General features: G+C 33.2%; 1 protein-coding gene across 2 annotated transcripts in view; it reads left to right on the top strand.

The window, feature by feature from the left end:
* CYP7B1 (cytochrome P450 family 7 subfamily B member 1) overlaps positions 1-22618 on the top strand; it is a 249482-nt gene that overhangs the window by 116693 nt on the left and 110171 nt on the right. The window lies entirely within an intron of this gene.

The raw sequence follows: 22618 nt of genomic DNA, 5'->3' as shown, positions 1-22618 counted from the left end.
ATGGCTGGATTCTTTCACAACTCCACCAACAATGTATCAGTGTCCCAGTTTTCCCACATCCCCTCCAACATTCATAATTATTTGTTCCTGTCATTTTAGCCAATCTGACAGGTGTGTAGTGGTATCTCAGAGTTGTCTTAATTTGGATTTCTCTGATCAGTAGTGATTTGGAACATTCTTTCATATGAGTGGAAATAGTTTGAATTTCATCATCTGAGAATTTTCTGTTCATATCCCTTGACCATTTATCAATTGGAGAATGGTTTGGTTTCCTATATATCAGGGTCAGTTCTCTATATATTTTGGAAATGAGACCTTTGTCAGAACCTTTACTTTTAAAAATATTTTCCCAATTTGTTACTTCCCTTCTAATCTTGTTTGCATTAGTATTGTTTGTACAGAAACTTTTTAGTTTGATGTAATCAAAATCTTCTATTTTGTGATCAATAATGATCTCTAGTTCTCCTCTAGTCATAAAGTCCTTCCTCCTCCACAGGTCAGAGAGGTAGACTATTCTCTGCTCCTCTAATCTATTTATGATCTCATTCTTTATGCCTAAATCATGGACCCATTTTGATCTTACTTGGTATATGGTGTTAAGTGTGGATCCATATCTAATTTCTGCCATACTAATTTCCAGTTTTCCCAACAGTTTCTTCCGAATAAGGAATTTTTGTCCATAATGTTGGTATCTTTGGGTTTGTCAAAGATTAGATTGCTATAGATGTACCCTTTTTTGTCCTTTGTATCTAATCTGTTTCACTGATCTACCGTTCTATTTCTTAGCCAGTACCAAATGGTTTTGGTGACTGCTGCTATATAATATAGCTTTAGATCAGGTACACTTAGACCACCTTCCTCTGACTTTTTTTTCATTAGTTCCCTTGCAATTCTCGACCTTTTATTCTTCCATATGAATTTTGTTGTTATTTTTTCTAGGTCATTAAAATAGTTTCTTGGGAGTCTGATTGGTATAGCACTAAATAAATAGATTAGTTTGGGGAGTATTGTCATCTTTATTATATTCGCTTGGCCTATCCAAGAGCACTGAATGTTTTTCCAATTATTTAAATCTGACTTTATTTTTGTGGCAAGTGTTTTGTAATTTTTCTCATTTAATTCCTGACTATTCTTTGGTAGATGGATTCCCAAATACTTTATACTCTCAACATTTGTTTGGAATGGAATTTCTTTTTGTTTCTCTTGCGTTGCATTTTGTTGGTGATATATAAGAATGCTGAGGATTTATGTAGATTTATTTTTTATCCTGCCACTTTGCTAAAATTCTGAATTATTTCTAATAGCTTTTTAGCAGAGTCTTTGGGGTTCTCTAAGTATACCATCATGTCATCTGCAAAGAGTGATAGTTTGATTTCCTCATTTCCTACTCTAATTCCTTGAATCTCTTTCTCGGCTCTTATTGCCGAGGCTAGCATTTCTAGTACTATATTGAATAGTAATGGTGATAGTGGGCAACCTTGTTTCACTCCTGATCTTACTGGGAAAGGTAGTTTATTTCTATTGCATATTATGCTTACTGAAGGTCTTAAATATATGCTCCTGATTATTCTAAGGAATAATCCATTTATTCCTATACTCTCAAGAGTTTTTAGTAGGAATGAATGTTGGATTTTGTCAAATGCTTTCTCTGCATCTATTGAGATGATCATATGGTTTTTATTAATTTGGTTTTTAATATGGTCAATTATACTAATAGTTTTCCTAATATTAAACCAGCCCTGCATTCCTGGTATGAATCCTACTTGATCATAGTGTATTATCCTGGGGATGATTTTCTGAAGTCTTTTTGCTAATATCTTATTTAAGATTTTAGCATCAATATTCATTAAGGAAATCGGTGTATAATTTTCTTTCTCAGTTTTCGATCGACCTGGTTTGGGTATCAGTATCATGTCTGTGTCATAAAAGGAATTTGGTAGGACTCCTTCGTCCCCTATTTTTTCAAATAGTTTATATAACATTGGGGCTAATTGTTCTTTAAATGTTTGGTAGAATTCACATGAAAATCCATCTGGTCCTGGGGATTTTTTCCTGGGGAGTTGATTAATAGCTGGTTCTATATTTTTTTCTGAAATGGGACTATTTAAGCAATTTATCTCCTCCTCTGTTAATCTAGGAAGCCTATATTTTTGGAGGAAGTCATCCATTTCACTTAAGTTATCAAATTTATTGGCATAAAGTTGGGCAAAGTAACTCTTTATTTCTCTAATTTCCTCTTCATTGGTAGAAAGATCCCCCTTTTCATTTGTAAGACTAATAATTTGATTTTCCTCTTTCCTTTTTCTGATCAGATTTACCAAAGAGTTATCTATTTTAATTGCTTTTTCATAAAACCAACTCTTGGTTTTATTTATTAATTCAATAGTTTTTTTACTTTCAAAATTATTGATTTCTCCTTTTAATGTTAGTATTTCAAGTTTGATTTTTGGTTGGGGGTTTTTAATTTGGTCTTTTTCTAGCTTTTTAAGTTGCAGGCCCAATTCATTAATCTTCTCTTTCTCTATTTTGTTCAAATAAGCCTCTCAAGATATAAAATTTCCCCTTAATACCGCTTTAGCTGCATCCCACAGATTTTGGTATGATGTCTCATCATTGTCATTATCTTGGGTGAAATTATTAATTGTTTCTATAATTTGCTCTTTCACCCAGTCATTCTTTAAGATGAGATTATTCAGTTTCCAATTACTTTTTGGCCTATTTATCCCTAACTTTTTACTGAATGTAGCTTTTATTGCATTGTGGTCTGAGAATAAGGCATTTATTATTTCTGCCTTCCTACATTTAATTTTGAGATCTTTATGTCCTAATATATGGTCAATTTTTGTATAGGATCCATGAACTGCTGAGAAGAAAGTATATTCCTTTCTATTGCCATTCAGTTTTCTCCAAAGGTATATCATACCTAGTTTTTCTAATGTTCTATTTACTTTTTTAATTTCTTTCTTGTTTGTTTTGTGGTTTGATTTGTCTAAATCTGAGAGTGCAAGGTTGAGATCTCCCACTATTATAGTTTTACTGTCTATTTCTTCTTGCAACTCTCTTAACTTTTCCTTCAGAAAGTTAGATGCTATACCACTTGGTGCATATATGTTTAGTATCGATATGGCTTCATTATTTATGCTACCTTTCAGCAGGATATAGTTTCCTTCCTTATCTCTTTTAATTAGATCAACTTATGCTTTTGCTTGATCTGAGATAAGGATAGCTACCCCTGCTTTTTTGGCTTTACCTGAAGCATAATAGATTCTGCTCCAACCTTTTACCTTTACTCTATATGTATCTCCCTGCTTTACGTGTGTTTCCTGTAAACAACATATTGTAGGGTTCTGATTTTTGATCCAGTCTGCTATCCGTCTCCATTTGATGAGAGCGTTCATCCCATTCACATTTACACTTAAAATTACTAATTCTGTATTTCCTGCCATCATATTATCCCCAGATTATGCTTTTTCCCTTGACTTCCCTGAACCCCTTCCCCAATATTTAATTTATAGACCCCCCTTGTGACGCACAGCCCTCCCTTTTTTGTTTAGTATCCCTCCCCCCTCCCTCCACGTCCCTTCCCTTATTCTCCTTTTCCTTTTCCCTTTTCCTCTCCTCCCTTTTAATGAGGTGAGAGAGAATTCTCTGAAAAACAAATATGACAATTATTTACTCTTTGAGCCTCTTCTGATGAGAGTAAGATTTACACAATGATTCTCCCCCTCTCTAAATTCCCTCAGATATGGTGTATTTTCTATGCCTCTTTCTGGGATGTAGTTTCCCTCTTTTTATCACACCCTCCCCTTTTTCTGATACTACCACCTTCCCTTTACTACACCCCCTCCTTTTTTTTTTCTTTTATATCAGTAAAATCAAATTATCCATGCCTACTTTCTATATACCCACAACAGAGTTGCAGTTCTCAAGGGTTCTGTGTACCTTTTTCTGTTTCTCTTCAGTCTTATGGATGTAGATCAATTTTTTTGTTTAAGTCTGTTTTTTTTTTCTTAGAAACATATGGAATTCCTCTATTTCATTGAATGACCATCTTCTTCCATGGAAAAAGATGCTAAACTTAGCTGGGTAGTTTATTCTTGGTTGCAATCCTTGATCTTTTGCCTTTCGGTATATCAGGTTCCAGGCCCTTCTATCTTTTAATGTGGAGGCAGCCAGATCTTGTGTGACCCTTATTGTTGCACCTTGGTATTTAAATTGTTTTTTTCTAGCTGCTTGCAGGATTTTCTCCTTTGTGTGGTAATTCTGCAGCTTAGCCACAATATTCCGTGGTGTTCTTTTTTTAGGGTCTATTTCAGAAGGAGTTCGATGAATTCTTTCAACATCTACTTTTCCCTCTGTTTCTATTATCTCTGGACAGTTCTCTTTGATAATTTCCTGTAAAATAGAATCTAGGCTCTTTTTTTGGTCATAGTTTTCGGGAAGTCCAATGATCCTCAGATTATCTCTCCTAGATCTAATTTCCAGGTCTATAGATTTTCCCAGTAAGTATTTGACGTTGTTCTCCAACTTCTCATTTTTTTTGTTTTGTTTGACTGATTCTTGGGTTCTCTGTGAATCATTCATTTCTATTTGTTCCATCCTGACTTTTAAGGAGTTATTTTCTTCTTTCACAGTTTTTAGTTATTTTTATAAATGCCCAATTTCGTTTTTAAATGAATTATTTTGCTCTATTGAATTTTCTTCCATTTCCCTAATTTTTTTTTTTGAGAATTATTTTCTTTTTCCAATTCAGAAATCCTATTTTCTTGGGACTTTTTTATCTTCTCCAACTCAGAAATCCTATTTTCCTGTGATTTTTTAACCTTTTCTAATTCACTAATTTTGTTTCCCTGCATCTCCTGTGAATTCTTTATTTTTTCCAACTCCAATTTCAGAACATTGTTATTCTCTATCATAGCTTCCCTTTCCTTTCCCCATTTTTCTTCAAACTCTCTTAACTTTTTAATAGTCTCTTCATGGAGAGAGTTATGTGATGGGGGGCAGGAATCGTTTCCCTTTAGGTTGTTATCTGCTGATTCTCTGCTGTTAACTTCCTCGGGGTTGGATACTCACTCTTTCTCTGTGTAGAAGGAATCTATGGTTTTTTTGGGCTTCTTGCTCATACTTAAAAAATCTTTTGGGGTCTGTCCCTGGGGTAGGGAATTATTTATTTATTTCTTTACCAGCTTCCTCCCAGACTGGATGGATGCAGCGGCCCCTGCGCCTGAGCTAAGAGAGAGCTCTGGGAGAGAGTTCCCCACCCCCTTCCTGGAAGTGCCTCAGAGGTGACTAGCACTGCTGTGCCCTGAGGGCACTGTGTTTTAGTGGCTTCCCTGAGGTTGAGACTGAACAGTAAAGGCGAATCAAAGCCTAGCCTATGTGTCCCAGTGGGACGTGGATGTCTGCAGCAGGTGACGTGAAAAGCCCCTGCGCTCAAACTGGAAGTGTCTGCCAGAAACCGTGGTCCCTAGTTCAAAGGTTCCACTTCTCTGGGACTTCCATTCCACAGCCTACAGCCAGCCGAGCCAGGCACTATGAGTTACCGCCCCGCCCACTCTTCAATCTCTTAACTACCCCAAGGCGAAAGCCTGGATTGCCTATGTCGGCCACACCCCCGGTGCCGAGATCTGCTGAGTCACCCCTGGGATCTGGGAAGATCCAATCTAGATTTAAATTTTAAAGTGGCTTATATTTCTCCCCTGAACTGCTGTTTTATAAGCAGAGAAGAGCTAACAGCCTGTGCCAGATTCTTTTATCTTGGTGGATTCTCTGATCCCAGAGCCCTCCCCAGCGCGACCGGTACAGTGTGCCACTACCCCACCGTCTGTGCTGGCCTCTCTCCCTGGGAGCTGACCTTTCCTGCTGAAACTCCAGATTCTCTTCAGCTGGTAAGTCGTGCTTCCAGTCCTTGTGGATTCTATCAGTCCAACGCTATTTCTGAGGCTGATTAAATCTAGTTGGTTGTGAGGGAAGAAAGGAGCTTACACAGTGGCGTGTATCTTCTCTGCCATCTTGGCTCCGCCCCCCCAGAAACAACTTTTTTGCAAAGATACTTTTCCACACTCCCCCTTACAAAACCTTGTGTTTCAAGTTTTTCTTCCTCCCTTCCTTATACTCCTTCCCCTAGAAAACAAGCAATATATATATTTTTAGCCATGTGCAATTCTTTTCCATGCTGCACAGGAAAAATCAGATCAAAAATGAAAAAAAAAGAGAAAGAAAACAAAATATAAGCAAACAACAACAAAAAAAAGGTGAAAATACTATTTGTGATCCACATTCAGTCTCTACTATCCATCACAAATCTCTTGGATGGCCTGATTCACTTTATTGTTGAAAAGAGCCACGACCATCAGAATTGACCATCATATAATTTGCTGTGTCCTTTGTTACAGTGTTCTTTTGGTTCTACTCATTTACTTAGCATCAGTTCATGTAAATCTCTCCAGGTCTTTCTAAAATCATCCTACTGATTGTATTCTATAATATTCATATACTATAATTTATTCAGCCATTCTCCAACTGATGGGCGTCCACTCAGTTTCCAGTTCCTTGCCACTACAAAAGGGCTGCTACAAACATTTTGGATCCTTTTCCCTTTATATGATCTCTTTCAGATACAGGCCCAGTAGAGACGCTCTTTGGGCATGGTTTCATATTGCTCTCCAAAACTGTTGCATCAGTTCACACCTCCACCAATAATGTATACCCTGTTTTCCCACATCCCCTCCAACATTCATCATCTTTTCCTGTCATCTTAGCCACTCTGAGAGGTGTGTAGTAGTATCTCAGAGTTGTCTTAATTTGCATTTCTCTGATAAAGAATGATTTAGAGCATTTTTTCATATGACTAGGACTGATTTTAATATCTTCATTTGAAAATTTTTCATATCTTTTGACTACTTATCAATTGGAGAATGGCTTATATTCATATAAATTTGAGTCAATTCTCAATATATTTTTAAAATGAGGCTTTATCAGAATCTTTTGATGGAAACATTTCCCACAGTTTTCTGCTCTCCTAATCTTGTCTGTATTGTTTTTAAATTTAATATAATCCAAATTATCCATTTTGCATTTCATAATGTACTGCAGTTCTGATATCTGAGAGGTAGACTATCCTTTGTTCTAATTTTCTTATAGTATCACTCTTTATGTCTAAATTATGAACCCATTTCAACCTTACATTGCTATGTGGTATGTGGTGTTAGGTGTTAGTCAATGCCTAGTATCTGCTATACTGTTTTCCAATTTTCCCAGCAATTTTTGCCAACTAGAGTTCTTATTCTGGAAGCTGGGATCTTTGGGTTTATCAAACACTGGATTACTATGGTCATTGAATATTATGTCTTGTGAATCTAATATATTTCAGTGATCAATTGCTCTATTTCTTGGTCAGTACCAAATGGTCTTGATGACCATTACTTTGTATTTGAAGATCAAATTTTCTATTCCGCACTGGTCTTTTCATCAAAAGTAAATGAAAATCCCCCATTTCATTGAGTGTCCATCTTTTCCCCTGAAAAATAATGTTTAATTTTACTGAATAATTGATTCTTAACTGCAGTACAAGCTCCTTTGCCCTCTAGAATATCATATCCAGGCCCTTTGATTCTTTAAAGTGGAAGCTGCTAGGTCTTAGGTAATCCTGATTGTGTTGCGGCTCCTTGATATTTGAATTGTTTCTTTGTGGCTGCATGCAGTATTTTCTTCTTGATTTGATAATTCTGGAATTTAGTGATGATATTCCTTGGAGTTTTAATTTCAGGGTTTCTTTGAAAAGGTAACTGATGCATTTTTTTCAATAGCTATTTTATCTTATGGTTCTAGGACATCAGAGCAATTTTCCTTGATGATTGCTTGAAAGATATTGTCTAGGCTCTTTTTTTCATTGTGGTCTTCAGGTTGTCTAGTAATTATTAAATTATTTCTCCTGGATCTATTTTCCAGATCAGTTATTTATCTGATGAGATATTTTATATTTTCTTCTACTTTTTTAATTTTTTTGACTGATTTTTGATGTCTCATTGAGTTATTCACTTAAATTTTTTCAATTCTAATATTTAGTGAATTATTTTTTCAGTTAGCTTTTTACCTCCTTTTGCCCAATTGAACTTTTAAAGCACTTGTTTTTTCATTGGATTTTTTTTTTCCCATTTCATCAATTCTATTTTTTAGGAAGTTGTTCTCTGTTTCCATTTTATCAATTCTGTTTTTCAAGGAGTTCTTTTCTTTTTCCACTTAGCTACATCTATTTTTAAAGGAGTTATTTTCTTCAAACAATTTCAGTGCTTCCTTTCCCAAAGCTCATTTCCTTTCCCAAGAATATCTTTTAAAGTCTAGAGCAATTCATATCACTCTTTAAGGCTTCATCTAGAGACATTTTTGTCTTTAGTGTCCTCAGGATTTGAGATCTATTCTTCCCTGTCTCCACAATAGCTATCTGCTGTCATAGCTCTTTTTGCTTTCTTGCTCATTTTTAAAGGTTGAGATCTGCTTTTAGGGCAAAGGGGAAATTGTCCAAAGCTTCTACAGGAAACAGTAGCTTCATGCTGCCATGGGGCCAGTGTTGCAAGCTTCCTTCCCATATGGAGTGGGGTCAAGTCCTGCTTGTTGTACTCGGATTCAGGGGATCACTATTTGCCTTCTATAGTTATGGTGGCAACACTTAGAGATGGAGATGTCATCTTACTGGAAATTCAAGCCTAGAGTTCACAAGGAGAAATATTAAAGATGTCTTCATAGAGGCAATAACTGAAGCACTGGGTACAAATGAGTTTTTAAAGAATATAATGTAGACAAGAGAGTTAAGAATAGATATTTGGCAAATACCTATCTTAAATGATCAGGAACAGGATGAAAAGCCAGTGAAGAAGACAGGAATATTAATGAAGTAATTGAAGGAGAAGCAGGAAACTCATTACTGAGTCAAAAGCTTTAGTTTCATAGAATAACATTTAAAATACAGGAATAACAGAACCCCTGCTTAAATGAGTTTTTGCCTATCTTCCTTATTCTGAAGTAATTTCTAAAGTATTGTTTATTTACATACACACAAACACATATCAGTTGAGAATGTGTATACATATATATGTATATACACATATGTATATATACATACAAACATTTACACACATGTATTTAAACTAGTGAGATCATTGGATATAGTATCATTTCTTTTTATATTATTCATATATATATATTATGTGTGTATTGATATATATATATATATATATATATAAATATACATATCTACGAATGAAAAAGATATTGAATGATATTTTAATGTAAATTTGTCTTTCTTACATTTAATTTATTTTGTGTTAGATCCAAACTGCTCCATGTGATGAAAGGAAAACCCATAAATAAGTTGCCCTTTAAATCTGCCTATTACATAGGGTAACTTCAATTCTTTTATAATCTAGAGAATTTAGTGTATTACTTTGACCACCAGAGGGAGTGTACATTGTTAGAAGCCCATGAGAATTAAAACAGACTCACAGAATGATTTTAGGGTTTTGATAGTAATCTATTGTCTCTTCATAAAAGCATGTGTACAGAAAATCTCAGAGTTATATTTCAGTCCAGAGGATCTGTTACTTTCAACCTTATGATAGGCTTCAATCAGAATGTTCTTCAGAGAGCAATTTTTAAGTATTACCTAGAAGAAATTAGGATTTCTTAAAATTACACAAGAACCATTCTTTGTTCAGGAAAATGTCGTGTCCTCCCATAATGTTAGATAGTCTCCTAATGAATAGAAAACACATTTGTTTGCAACCTCTTCTTTCATGAACTTTACATGTTTCTGTGAAGTGTTATGTTGTTTATGATGTTTTCTCAACCAAGAAAGTTGGTAAAATTGAGTCAAGTGATGCCATTTGCTTTAAAAAAAAAAATACCCAATGCATTCAGGCAGCATCTATTCAATATTGATATATTAAGGACATTTAAGTTGTGGATTTAGAACTCAAAAAAGAACATGAGAATTTTTTTTAAAATTATGTTAAGTTTTGGAAAACTCATTCACATCTTATCTCTACTTCTCATGCAGTTTCAGCATTTGTGAAAGGTTTCACCTAGAAAAGAAAATCTCTTAAAAGCTCTTAAATGCACATTGTGACAGCACCAGCTGGGCAAACTATTTTTCTCTTGACCTACTGATGGATCTCACCCGTAACCTGTGGGAACTTCTTTCTATTGTTAGAGGGCAATTAATTCTTATGTTTGATCAGTTCTTGGTTGCTCTTCAGAAATTATCAAACAAATAGAGGTTGTGCTATATGTTTTTTGGAGAATGGCTTTATATATGAAAAACTGGAAGAAAAGCTTATTCTACCTTAATTACCAAAGAGAGGAAGAATGGCTACAACTTCTACTAATTTGTGAGAGCATGACAACTTTCAGTCAGCAAAATCCAATTTATGAGAATATTTTTATTTTTATTTTTCATATTTCATATTTCATATTTCTATTTCACATTTCATATATATTTCATAACATATAATTACAGAGTACTTAGACTTGGCTTGTTTGACCTTAAAATCTACAGACTTCACATCTTTCTGCTGATTAGGTAGGATCATTTTTCTTATAAACTAGCCACCTTTAAGTTAATAGTAGATGAATCTTATGGTAGAATGAAATGTTTCCTGAAAGCAGGAGACTGCTTTTAATTTAGTCTTTGTATCCTTAGCTCCTAGCAAAGTACCTGGCACTAAGAGATGCTTAATAAATGTTTTCCAGATTGGAAATTCATAGGGCAAATGGAGCATCAGGTTCCTATAAAATGGGTAACTTAAAGTCAATCAATATCTATTTATTGAATGTCTACTATTTGTTATTCACTCTGCTAAGGGTTGGTGATATAAAGAAAAGCACAATCAACTGGAGGATGAGTCAGGTTGTATTTATTATGGGGTACATGATGATATCCTGTAGACAAATGGAAAATTAGGGAATGATTTCCTTAAATTCTTTCCTCAAAGAATCTAGAAAGGTCTGGAAAGAATTCTTTGGTGTCTGTATTCTACACTTTCTACAGCAACAGGGAGGGACCAAGAGACAGGGATTACTAAGAAAGTATGAGTTTCAGAATTGATGTGATCTTGTAGGGAGGTGAATTTGTGGAAACAATGATAAAACAGATGAGCAGCCAGTTGAGAATTAAAGTAATGGTTAATACAATTTTTAATACTTAGCTTTGGAACATCATGATCTGATTAAAAAAATAATAGGTAAGCATTTTCCATTGGCCAGTTATATTATTGTTCCTATTAGTGAATAAAATCATTAACATCTCTCACACTGAAGGAAGGTACTAACTTAAAATGTTATTGTTTTTATTTTACCTTATGGCAAAAATGTCACTGGAGGTTGGAAAGGTTAATTCTATGTTATAATTTCAAATGACTCATTAGTAGAGTTTACAATTTCATCAAGAGATAAAGCAAGCAACAAGGATTCAAGATGTTATCCAAATGTGAGTAATTTGTGGATCATTGAGTTGACATATATGATATGTTATGATCAGAAAAACATTATAAAATTGGAAAAGACCAAAGAAGCCATGAATTATCTGGATATTAGAAGATCACAATTTTAGAGAAAGAAAAGACTTTGTCATTGATGCATGTGTCATCTGATATGTCATCAGTATAGGGAACATTTGAATTTTATCTGTGACTTTGTAAATAAGTCTATTGAGTTACCTGAAGTATAGGGACTTGTCCAGGTTTACACAATTAGGAAGTGTAAATGATGGAATTTAAACTTAAATATTTTTGAGTCCAAGCCCAGAAATGTATCTTCCATGTTGTATACTTTTCTTTAGTATCTAGACTTGGTATAGGTAACACCAAGTAAGAAAGTTTCCTCTACCAATACAGGTTGGCAACTCTTGTGTAATTTATAGTGTTAGAAAATTATGGAGAGAAACTCAGGGTCTAGGTAATTTTTCAGTAAGCATAAGTTAGGAACTAAATCAGTAATCTACTTAACACTATGTTTTTCTCTCATTAATTGATATTTTATGGTGCTTTGAAGTTTTCAAAGCACTGGTTATGTATTATCTCATAGAATATATATAGTATACTCTTTTATTCTGACCCTACCTTGATATGGGACTCTGAAAAATTAATTGTAGATTGCCATATAACTCTCATGAATTTCCTCTATATAGATGATTCTCCTACAAAGTTAATATGTTATGCTAAATATAGAATTGGTGTTCTGCCTAAAAGAATCTAGATTTGTGGTTTGTAGCAGTCCTTTTTGTAGTGGCAAGGAACTGGAAATGGAGTAGATGTCCATCAGTTGGAGAACAGCTGAATGTTATGGTATATGAATGTTATGGAATAGTATTGTTCTATAAGATATGATCAGCAGGATGATTTTAGAGAGGCCTGGAGAAACTTACATGAACTGAGGCTAAGTGAAGTGAATAGATTCAATAGAATACTGTGTACAGCAACAATAAGGTTATGCAGTGATAAATTCTGATGAATGTGGTTCTTTTCAACAATGAGCTGATAGGCTTGTGATGGAGAAAGCCATCTGCATCCAGAAAAAGAATTGTGGGGACTGAATGTGGATTATAACATAATATTTTCACCTTTTTATTATTGTTTGCTTGCTTTGTGTTTTCTTTCTCACTTTTTCCTTTTTGATTTGATATTTCTTATGCAGCATGATAAGTTTGGAAAATGAATAGAAGAATTGTCAATGGTTAGCATATATTGCAGTCTGGGAAGGAGTATCTGGGGAAAAGAGGGAGAAAAGAATTGGAATACAAAGTTTTGCAAGGGTGAATATTGAAAACTTTGCATATATTTTGAAAATAAAATAAAAAGCTATTATTTTAAAAAGAATCTAGATTTATATAAAGTAATATTTAAGAAATAACATATTGAAGCCCTTTATTTTGTAAATAAGGAAACCAGAATTTAGAGAAATCTAAGATGACCCAAAAAATTAGTGGCAGAAACAAGTCTAGAACCTAGATTTTTTGACTAATAGTTTTCCTACTCTAACTCAAAGAAATTATTATATTATTTAGGAGCACTTTTCTAAAACTATCATTCTAATAAGATGAATTATTTCTGGAAAGTCAGGGGACATCTTGAATTAGGCACATTACCTGTAAACATCATATTTTGGGGCTGTCCTTCCTAGGCATTTTAGAAGTGCATGTTCAACTAATCAAATCCTGATCATGTTTATACATTAATAAATAGTACAAATAGAGAATGAGAGTTGGTAAACAAGCCTTCCCTACCAACTCCAAAGAAGTAAGAATACTCAAATATACTCAATGAACCTATACATTGAAATAATATCTTGGGTTAAGTATAAAATACATACATATATTTATTCCTTTAGATATAAAATGTTCACAATAGCTACATAGTTAAAAGAATACTGTGGAGGTAGTACCTATTATTTTATAAATTTGATTCATTATATCCATAATCAACAAGCATTTCTTAGGCACTTAATATATACCAGACACTGCTAGGTGTTGGGGAACACATAAAGACAAAAGTGAAACAGGCTCTGCCCTTAAGCAGTCATATTTTCACTAAGAAGAATGCGTTAATGAACCAGTCTAAAAGTAGCCAAAGTAGTAGTACTTCATTTGGGTACTTAGTACTTAATACATAATACCTACAGGCCTTTCTCATTTCCTGCCATCTGCCCATTGATATTCTGCTTACAAAATTCTTCTTTGCTTAGTATTTGGTTTTCATGCATGTTTGGTTGAATAGATGTCAAGGAATATTTCACTTTTCAATTCTGTATCCTGTCTAAATCATAATCATAGCTGTCCAAGCCATCATCAGATAGTCAATACAATAACTCTTCATGAGAGATTGAAGCATGGACATATATGGCTTTATGTGATTTAGTTCTGCTTAATGGTATCTATCTATCTATCTGTCTATCTATATCTACCTTCTATCTAAATTCGTGTGTTAATCCTCTGAAATATTAACTAGTGTTGATATATTAAGAGAATTAAATGAAAAATCAGAAAGTGGTTTCTCATTCAGGATCCATCATTCATTAGCTATGTAACTTTGGGTAATTAATTTCATTTCTCTGGGTCTTAATTTCTACATCTGTATGATGGAATAAGAAAGATTGCTCTGCTTGGATATGTCATGAAGAAAAAATAAAATTATTTATCTAGATTTGCTTTTGAAATAGAAAAGAATTCTACCAATTTTGATTTCATAGTTGATTGTTTCTACTTTTGAATAATCCTTAAAGATACATATTAACTTGACTATCAGGAGCTACAGTAACATAGGTGAAAGGCATTCTAGAAATAAAAGACATGAATAAAACTATGTATCCATTTGAAATGCATCTTGATCTATAATATGATACATTGGTCTAAACTTAACTTTTGCCAGACTACTTTCTACTTTTCTCTAAAGTTTATAGCAAATAGTATCTTTACTCTAATGATTGGAGTTTGTCTAGATTTATCAAATCTATGCTACTATGTTTATTTTCTTCTGTGAATTCTGTATGTATATAATTTCATAGATCAACTTTTACAATATTTTACCAGTATAAAGAGTTTTTTATTACTACTGTTTTATAGAATACGGTACTGATGCCTGAAGTCTTCTATTCTACTTTAAAATTTTATTTCCATCAAATTTTTGAATTATCAAAATAGTATTGATTTTTGTTAGTCCAGAGGAATATTGATTATTATAGTCTCTAATTATATTATTTATTATTTACTTTTGAGTAGTTTGATTTGTATGGAACTGAATTGATAAATTACTTTAGATTGCATTATTATTTACATTGTGTTGGCATTGTTCAGTCATGAACAATTATTAAATTATTCTCCATATCGCTCCAATTATTCAGGCCTCTGTTCTTCACCTTATATTCTGTTTAATTTCAGATTTTTAAAAAGGTAAAAATCAAGTTATATATGTCATGACTATTGAATTTGCAGAGAAATAATTAACAAATTGGATTATTGAGTCAAGATCCAAAAAGATCTTTGTAAAGCAAGAATCAAAACAAATTAAAGTAATCTGAATTTAATAAGATAAAATTTAATATTGAAAAAGTTTTACCTTTTAATTTTAAGAAATCATTTTCAAAAGTATAAAATGTAGTAGACTGATTTTTGATTATATTGACCAATTATGTAGTGTTTAATAATGTATTAATTCTGATGTTTGAAAAAAATCACAACTGTCCATTTCATCATTACTTCAGTGGATGTTATACACTATTAGTGGAACCACAACAAATTTATGAAAGTTGGAGAGCGTTGAGGTGGTTTAAAAACCAAGGTGTTAATTTCAATATAGACAGATTAAGAATGAGATTCCAAGGTGATTGAAATAGAAATATGATGTGAGGTGGGGTGAAGTAAGCAAAACAAACCAAATAAGAAGACAGACTGGGAACCAAAGAAAGGTAAGACAAAGCCATGGTGGAGCTGGGCAAGAACTATGGAGACTGTTCACTGCTGAGATGAATTATTTGGTGACAGTGATAGGGATTTTGTGACTTTTCTACTATCAGGTAGGAAAATGACTGAATTAAAAAATGAGTGGTATATATTACTATGGAAAGTCAGAGTGCGTAATGATATCATTAATTTTAATAATAAAATTAATAACAAAGAATTATTCATAAAACAAAAGTCATATATTAATTTATATAAATCTATATACTTTTCAAGGGCCAGAATCATTGGAGAATGTTTGCTAAATAACAAAGGAAAAAAGGACATTTTTTGGGGGAGGTTGATATCATCAAAAGCTAAAGGATGAAAATGAGCTTGGGGTATATTAAAATTGTGAGAGTGTGGACCTACCTGACCAGGGCTAATGGTTTGTATCAAGTAATGGAAGAAAATAATGTAAAAGAGAACCAAATTGTGGACAGCCTTTAATGCTAGTGTGAGGGTACTGGTATTGTCCTGAGAACATCTGAAGCCACTGACTTTTTGAACACAGGAAAGTAATACGGTGAGAGCATTTTCTACTAATGATAGAATGTTCTACAAGGTAGATTGGTCTTGTGAAAGGAGAAGTGAGAGTAGGAACTAGAAGTAAGGATAGCAGAACATTGTTTTTCCAATTCAGTCATGAGAGTGTTTAAGAAGTGAAGGCAATAAGAATGAAAAGAAATGGCTGTGAATGATATCATAAAAAAGAAAAAGAAACAATAGGGTTTGGTGACAGAATAGATATAGGGAAATAAAGAACAGAAATAAAGGAATAGTACCCATAACACTAAGGTAAGGAGTAAAGATATTATCACCCATATTTTATAGATGAGGAAGTGAAGTCTCAGAGAGTTAATGTTTCTTGCCTGAGTTCATATATAGCTATATTTTATAGAAGTGGGACTTAAATCCAGAGCTTTTCCCACTCTGTCCAACATTATTTGCATGTCATATTTTTAACAGTTACAAGTTTTTGAGCTTAGGTAATTTTTAAAAATGGTGTTAACACTGGGTAACAGAAAGGAGAACCTCCTGGCTTGCATCAGCTGTTGAATCTACTGATTATTGGTATTTTTTGATCTTGGTTTTACATTCATGAAAAACTAAATCTATTAATTAACTTCTAGAGAAAAATATTAACGGGAAATTTTAGGGTGTAGATCTTAAGGGAAATCTTAGTTCAATGATAAATATAACAATTTTATTTAAGTTGAACTACCAAGAACATAGCCCATGAAAGGAATTAACAACATACAAATCTATTAATAATGTTATTCACAGAATTAAAATGGAATTCCTGACAATAATCCTAAATGTAGAGGCAAAGAGATTGGGGACAGGACCTGTGATTTTGCTAATATAGAGAACTGTTAGATAAGGAAAATTCTTTTAACAATATAATTCATGACTTTCTCTGCAACCTTTGGTCTTAAGAAAGTTGCCTAAAACATTGTCTAGAACACAAAGAGACTCTTGGCCAGAGTTGTACAACATTATGTATCAAAGGCAAAAGCCTAGGTCTTCTTGGCTTATCAGCCAGCTCTCCAGCTAGTATTCCAATTGCTTCCTAAATATATAGCTCACATAATTATTGACATAAAGAGTATGATCCTAACTTACCTTTACTATTTCCATGAGGACAAATATAGACTTCATTAATATAACTCTACTTAGCAGAAAAAGTTGCTCTCAGATATAGACTATATTCCCTCCCTGTCCTCTTACACAGAATTGAGTGCAAAGGACTATAAGCTTATCCATTGCTAAAAGAAAAAAAAAAACAGAAGACTCTTATTCCCTAGAAAACTGATACAAGAAAGGTGGTTAAAGGCATGGGTATATTACCAAGTTCCTGCTCTCTCTATAATTGGAATGCAAGGGAACAATATTAGGAATCATCAAAGTTTAAAACCCCAAAACCCTAAATCTCAACTTCAGTCTCTCTCAGTGCCACATTTTATGGGATATAATGCCTATCCATATAAGTGACCCAGAGAATTTGCAAAGTCAGTCTGAATCCCATCAGATGAATAGATATTTATCTTTTTCCACTGTTCCCCCTATATGAAAATGAGAGAATCCATGTCTATGCTCACAATAAGAAACCATTCCTTTAATCTGGGTCCCATTGAGGAATTCTTCATTATGGGCATGAACTAAATGGGAAAGGAAACTTTCTCTTCTACTACCTTCATTCCCATTAACAATCAGAACAAATGATGTGTTAGTTCTAGGAATATAGTGAACAGTGGAGATGGAAATATAGGTTTAATATGTTAACTATTAACTGACACATTACTAAAAAAATAGAGTTCTGGAGATAATTTATGATGTCTTTCCCATTGGGTGACTAATGATATCCATCATCATGTCTATCACAGTACCAAATATGAGAGGAACTATGGATATCCAATAACAATGGTGGGATGATCTAAAGGATTAGGGAAGTTAGAAGTGCAACTGGGGAATATATACAGAAAGGGAAGAATGTTCTTCGCTTTATATATGTTGAGTTGAAGAAATGGCAGGAATTTTGAGTAGAGTCCCCCTAATATTTGAAGATATGGGACAGGAATTTGAATGAAAAGTCAAAGATAGAGATGCTGAAGTCATTTTCCCAGAAATTGAGAGTGAAACTTAGTGAGATTAACTACTTGAATAATGTATCATATTTTAAAACTATGTAGTAGTATATGAACAAACTTTTTCCTCACCTGTATAAAAAGGTAATTCTGGGTGAAGATATATAGTCAGCCCCTTCCTCAGACTTTTCTTCCACTTCATCTGTAACCTCAAGAAATTCAGTAAGGCCAGCTGAAGAAATATGAACATGGGTAAGCCCTTCTATTTCTCTTACCTTTAAACTAGTAAGGTTATTCATATCTCTATGCTGCTCTAACCAAGCTTTCAGAACATTAGGGCAGGATAAGAGAAATCAGTTGCAGAACCAAAAACAGAACTAAACAGCCACAATGGCCTTTAAAAAATAATGCATGATAAAATTAAATGGGATTAAATATATTATTATTATTATTACCTTATATTTTCATTGAACCAATACCCCTATGCTCTAATTCTGATCATGCCCATCTTTCCAAAGAGATATAAAGACCTTGATGGTTTACAATTGCTAAACATCCCATGATGCTTTTCATGAGAGGCAGGCTATTAACCCTAATGTCCTGGCAGGATTCCAGGTTAGTTAATTAAATCCCTCCTGTAGCTTTAAAACATACACTATTTTTTATTCTCAACTGTTGGATAGCTGTATTGAGTAACTAGATTTCATCTTAAAGGGAGCATCAATGATGTATCTATAGTGAATGAGGTGTCTGTGTTTGTAATTGTTTGTCATTGTAAAAATATATGCCTTACCCAAAAGACATAAAGCAGGTACTAAAAAACAAATATACATTGCATTAAAAGTAAATTTTGGATAAATATAGGAAAAAGAGGGAGGAAAAAGATTCATTTAAAGTAGTAAGAGTAGACTAATTGCTTGATTTGGAGACAGCGCCTCAATTTGAATCCCTGGTCTGATACTAACCTCTTTCCAGTTCCACTTTTGGAACTTTCCTGTTGAGATTGCCTTTTATTTCCAAAGAACACTTGTATTAATTTTTTTGGAATGGTGTCTCCCCTATTAGAGTATGAACTCTTGAGAGCAGGGACTATCCCCCCTAACCGCTAGCATTAAGCATGGTTAATGGCACAATAGGAAGCACTTAATAAATGATTATAGATTTATTTGAGATGATAAAGAATACCAAATTTAAAAATATGATTTTTGTGCCCAAAGAGACACTAAATTAGCCTTTTTTGAATAAAGCATAAATGTATAATTCCAGGTTCTTTTTATCTTATCCTTTTGCTTCATCCACCACATTCAAATGCAATGCCACATCCTGTCAATTAAAACTCAAAAATATCTCAAACCCATTTTCCCCTTTCCAAGTTTTTTTATGCAGTTAATTAGATATTTACTGAATGAAATGTTTAAAAAATACAGTCGAATGTTACATTGTGAAAAAGTCTAAAGTAGCTATGCTTTATCGGGATATGGCTATGTCTCTATTAGCAACATTTCATGTCAAAGAATTAAATAATCATTCTCAAGAAATTGTAGTCTTGATATATGTTTATTTAGTAATATTGAATATGGATAGGCATTAAAGTGAAAATACCAATCTAAAGAAAGAACTTTTTAAATGAAGATATGACCATAATTGATGGATAAGAATGGTAGTATATAAATGAGGAAGAGACAGAAAATGAAATCACAAAATCATCTTGTCCAGGTCCTCCTTTTTTATAAATGAGGAAATGATCATTTGTGATGATTCATGAAGAAGGATCAATTGAAATTTATCATTTTTTTTACATGACAGTTAACAAGCAAAGAATAGCATGAAACTTAATTGGGTGCATATGTATAGTGGGTGGCCATATCTCAATGCTTTAATAGATTGAACTATTATTTTTAATATCTTTGTACCTCTATGAAAGTCTCCCTTTCTAACCCCACCTGACTTGTAATTATATGCTTTGATTTGTTATGTATGTATTAATTTCTATTGCCTGGAAAGATATAATTTAACATTTTAGAATCACAAGGGATGCTAAGGATAATCAAGTCAAAATCTTTTCTTTTAAAGAGAAGGGAACAAAGGTCCAGAAAGTCTGAACAATTTTTTCAAGGTCACATATCTAATTATGAGCATAACTGAGGTGACAATTCCAATCTACTCTCCACTGGTCCATTACTGTTTCCACTATACTACCACTGTTAACACTCCTGTGTGTATTCTCATTTGTGTGGTACCATCTTTTCCATTAGTCTGCAAACTCCTTTGGTGTGGGGACCTTTATCTTCAATTTCCTTTCTAACCCTCTATAATTCTGTTCACAGTGAGCACTCCATAAATGCTGTTGACTAATTAATTGCCTTCTAATGGCTTAGCAAATAGATATACACATTTTTCTGGTTACATGCACACTGTATTTGTCCCTTTCCCTCTGGCCCTTTTATGTAGAATGATCCCAGTACTTTAAACTTATGACAAATTCGGCAACCACTGACTGAAGTGGGCTCCAAATCCAACCTACTCTATAGAGTTCAGAATCAGCAGGGTTTTTATCTTACCTTGATCTCCCAGATATACCACAAGAATATGGTACAAAAGGGTTTCCAAATACAGCTATAATACCCATGCTTTACTGGTAATCTGCTTTCTTTAACAGTTGGGAAAAAAAAAAAAAAAAGCTGTCTTGAAAGTGTTAGAGATTCAATTAATGGATGTAAAATTTGCTGGCTTTGACCTCATTTTTTCTGCATGAGGAGCTAAAAGTCTTCCCGTGATAGTTTTAAACCACCAAACAGTTTTAGCAGTTTAGATTTTTGTCACAGTTCTTTACATTGTCTTTTTAATTTGTAGAAAAAAGTATTCATTAAACAGGGAAGTTGGGCCATTTTGGTCTACTGCACAAGGTGTTGGGGGAAGTTTTCACTTCATGAGACATTTTAGAAAACAAAAATTCTCTTTTATAGGGATTTAACTAGAACTGACCGTCCAACTTGGGAGGTAAGGAAGCCTAACTAAAAAATCAGAGCAGTCAATAACATCTCAAAGCAGTAGGCTTTTATTAGGAAGTATTGTACAAGAGGAGACTTATGGCCTATAGAAATACCAAGAAGGATGCCCACTCATACATGTGAACAGGGAAAATAAGAGACAGACACAACCAGGGCATCAGCTAACACTATCTGACAATAAGGTTAGAGCAGGGATATAATCTGAAAATTCAATGACCTAGGTAAAGACATAGGCTTTTGTAAAGAGGCTGATGTTATTTAAAATTGGGGTGTGCCTAAATAGAGGCAGCCAGCCATAGGAAGTCAAGCTTCAAACAGCCAGAGAAGTGTTCTAAACTATTGCAATGACATTGCATGAATTATTGTGAGAGCTTTGCAATAGTGTTTCACTTTAGAAACTGTTACATAACTAAAATAAAATATCATACTTAGTGTGAACCATGGAGGTGGGAGATATGGATAGAAAAAGAGTGTAGAGAGATAAGGAATTGGTGGTGGAGAGAAATGCCATGTATAGAGATGCAGTGCTTTATGTGCAATTTGTTAATGCCATGAGTGTTCACTTTCATTTCTCACTGGAAGGCATAAAATTAATTGCTTATGTACATGTTTTAACCAGAAAACTGAACTGGCAAAAAGCTAATGCCTAAGGATATTTGCATCTGCAAGTCTTAGTGAAGTTAACAGGATCAGTAGTTCCAGTCAGAGAAAAAGCATAAGTAATATATCTCAAGCCTTTAAAAGTTTCTTCAATTTTTAGAAATTGTAATTATTTTTTGAATTCTTTATTTAGGTAAAACTGGCCTGAAATGTACCAAATGTTTTTTTGTTTGTTTGTTTGTTTTGGTTTGGTTTTTTTGATAACCACAGCTTGCATATGTGTATGTGTTTCTGTGTGTGTGTGTTTGCATATCTTATACATATATGTATATATACGTATATATGTATGTATATATATGTATATATGTATATATATATATATATATATATATATATATATATATATATATATATATATATATGTATATGAAAAATGCATGCATATAGGGGATTTCAGGCTCTTTCTTTGGATTTATGGAAGCATAAAAAATTCACTATTGTTTTTTTATTTAAAAAACGTATTTTCTGAGTAAACTTACAGAAATGAAATAAGAAGTTAACAAAGACTTTCAAAGTATGGCTATTGTGAGAAGTAATCCATTTCAAAAGCTTGTTGCTTAATAATTTAACTAATTTTTTTTACAATCCCTATTTTAAAAAAAAAACTTTTAAAAAATGACAACCATTATTACATTAAAATTTGATGAGCATAGATAAATAAATGAAGAAAATATTTAGGATTAGAATATATATGGTTTTATATATATGTATATATACATGCATGTATATATATGTAGTAGAAATATATGTAGTAGAAAAAAGTATTAATTATGGAGGTTTGACCATTTTTTTAATATATATATATAGAAATTAATTACTGTATTGATATTAAATAATAAAATATATTAAAATACATATGTTTAATTGGTTAAAAT

The sequence above is a fragment of the Sminthopsis crassicaudata genome, chromosome 1, assembly GCF_048593235.1.
Source record: "Sminthopsis crassicaudata isolate SCR6 chromosome 1, ASM4859323v1, whole genome shotgun sequence".
In the NCBI taxonomy this organism is placed as follows: Eukaryota; Metazoa; Chordata; class Mammalia; order Dasyuromorphia; family Dasyuridae; genus Sminthopsis; species Sminthopsis crassicaudata.
Note: the sequence above shows the minus strand (reverse complement) of the source record. Positions and strands in the feature narration are given on the sequence as shown.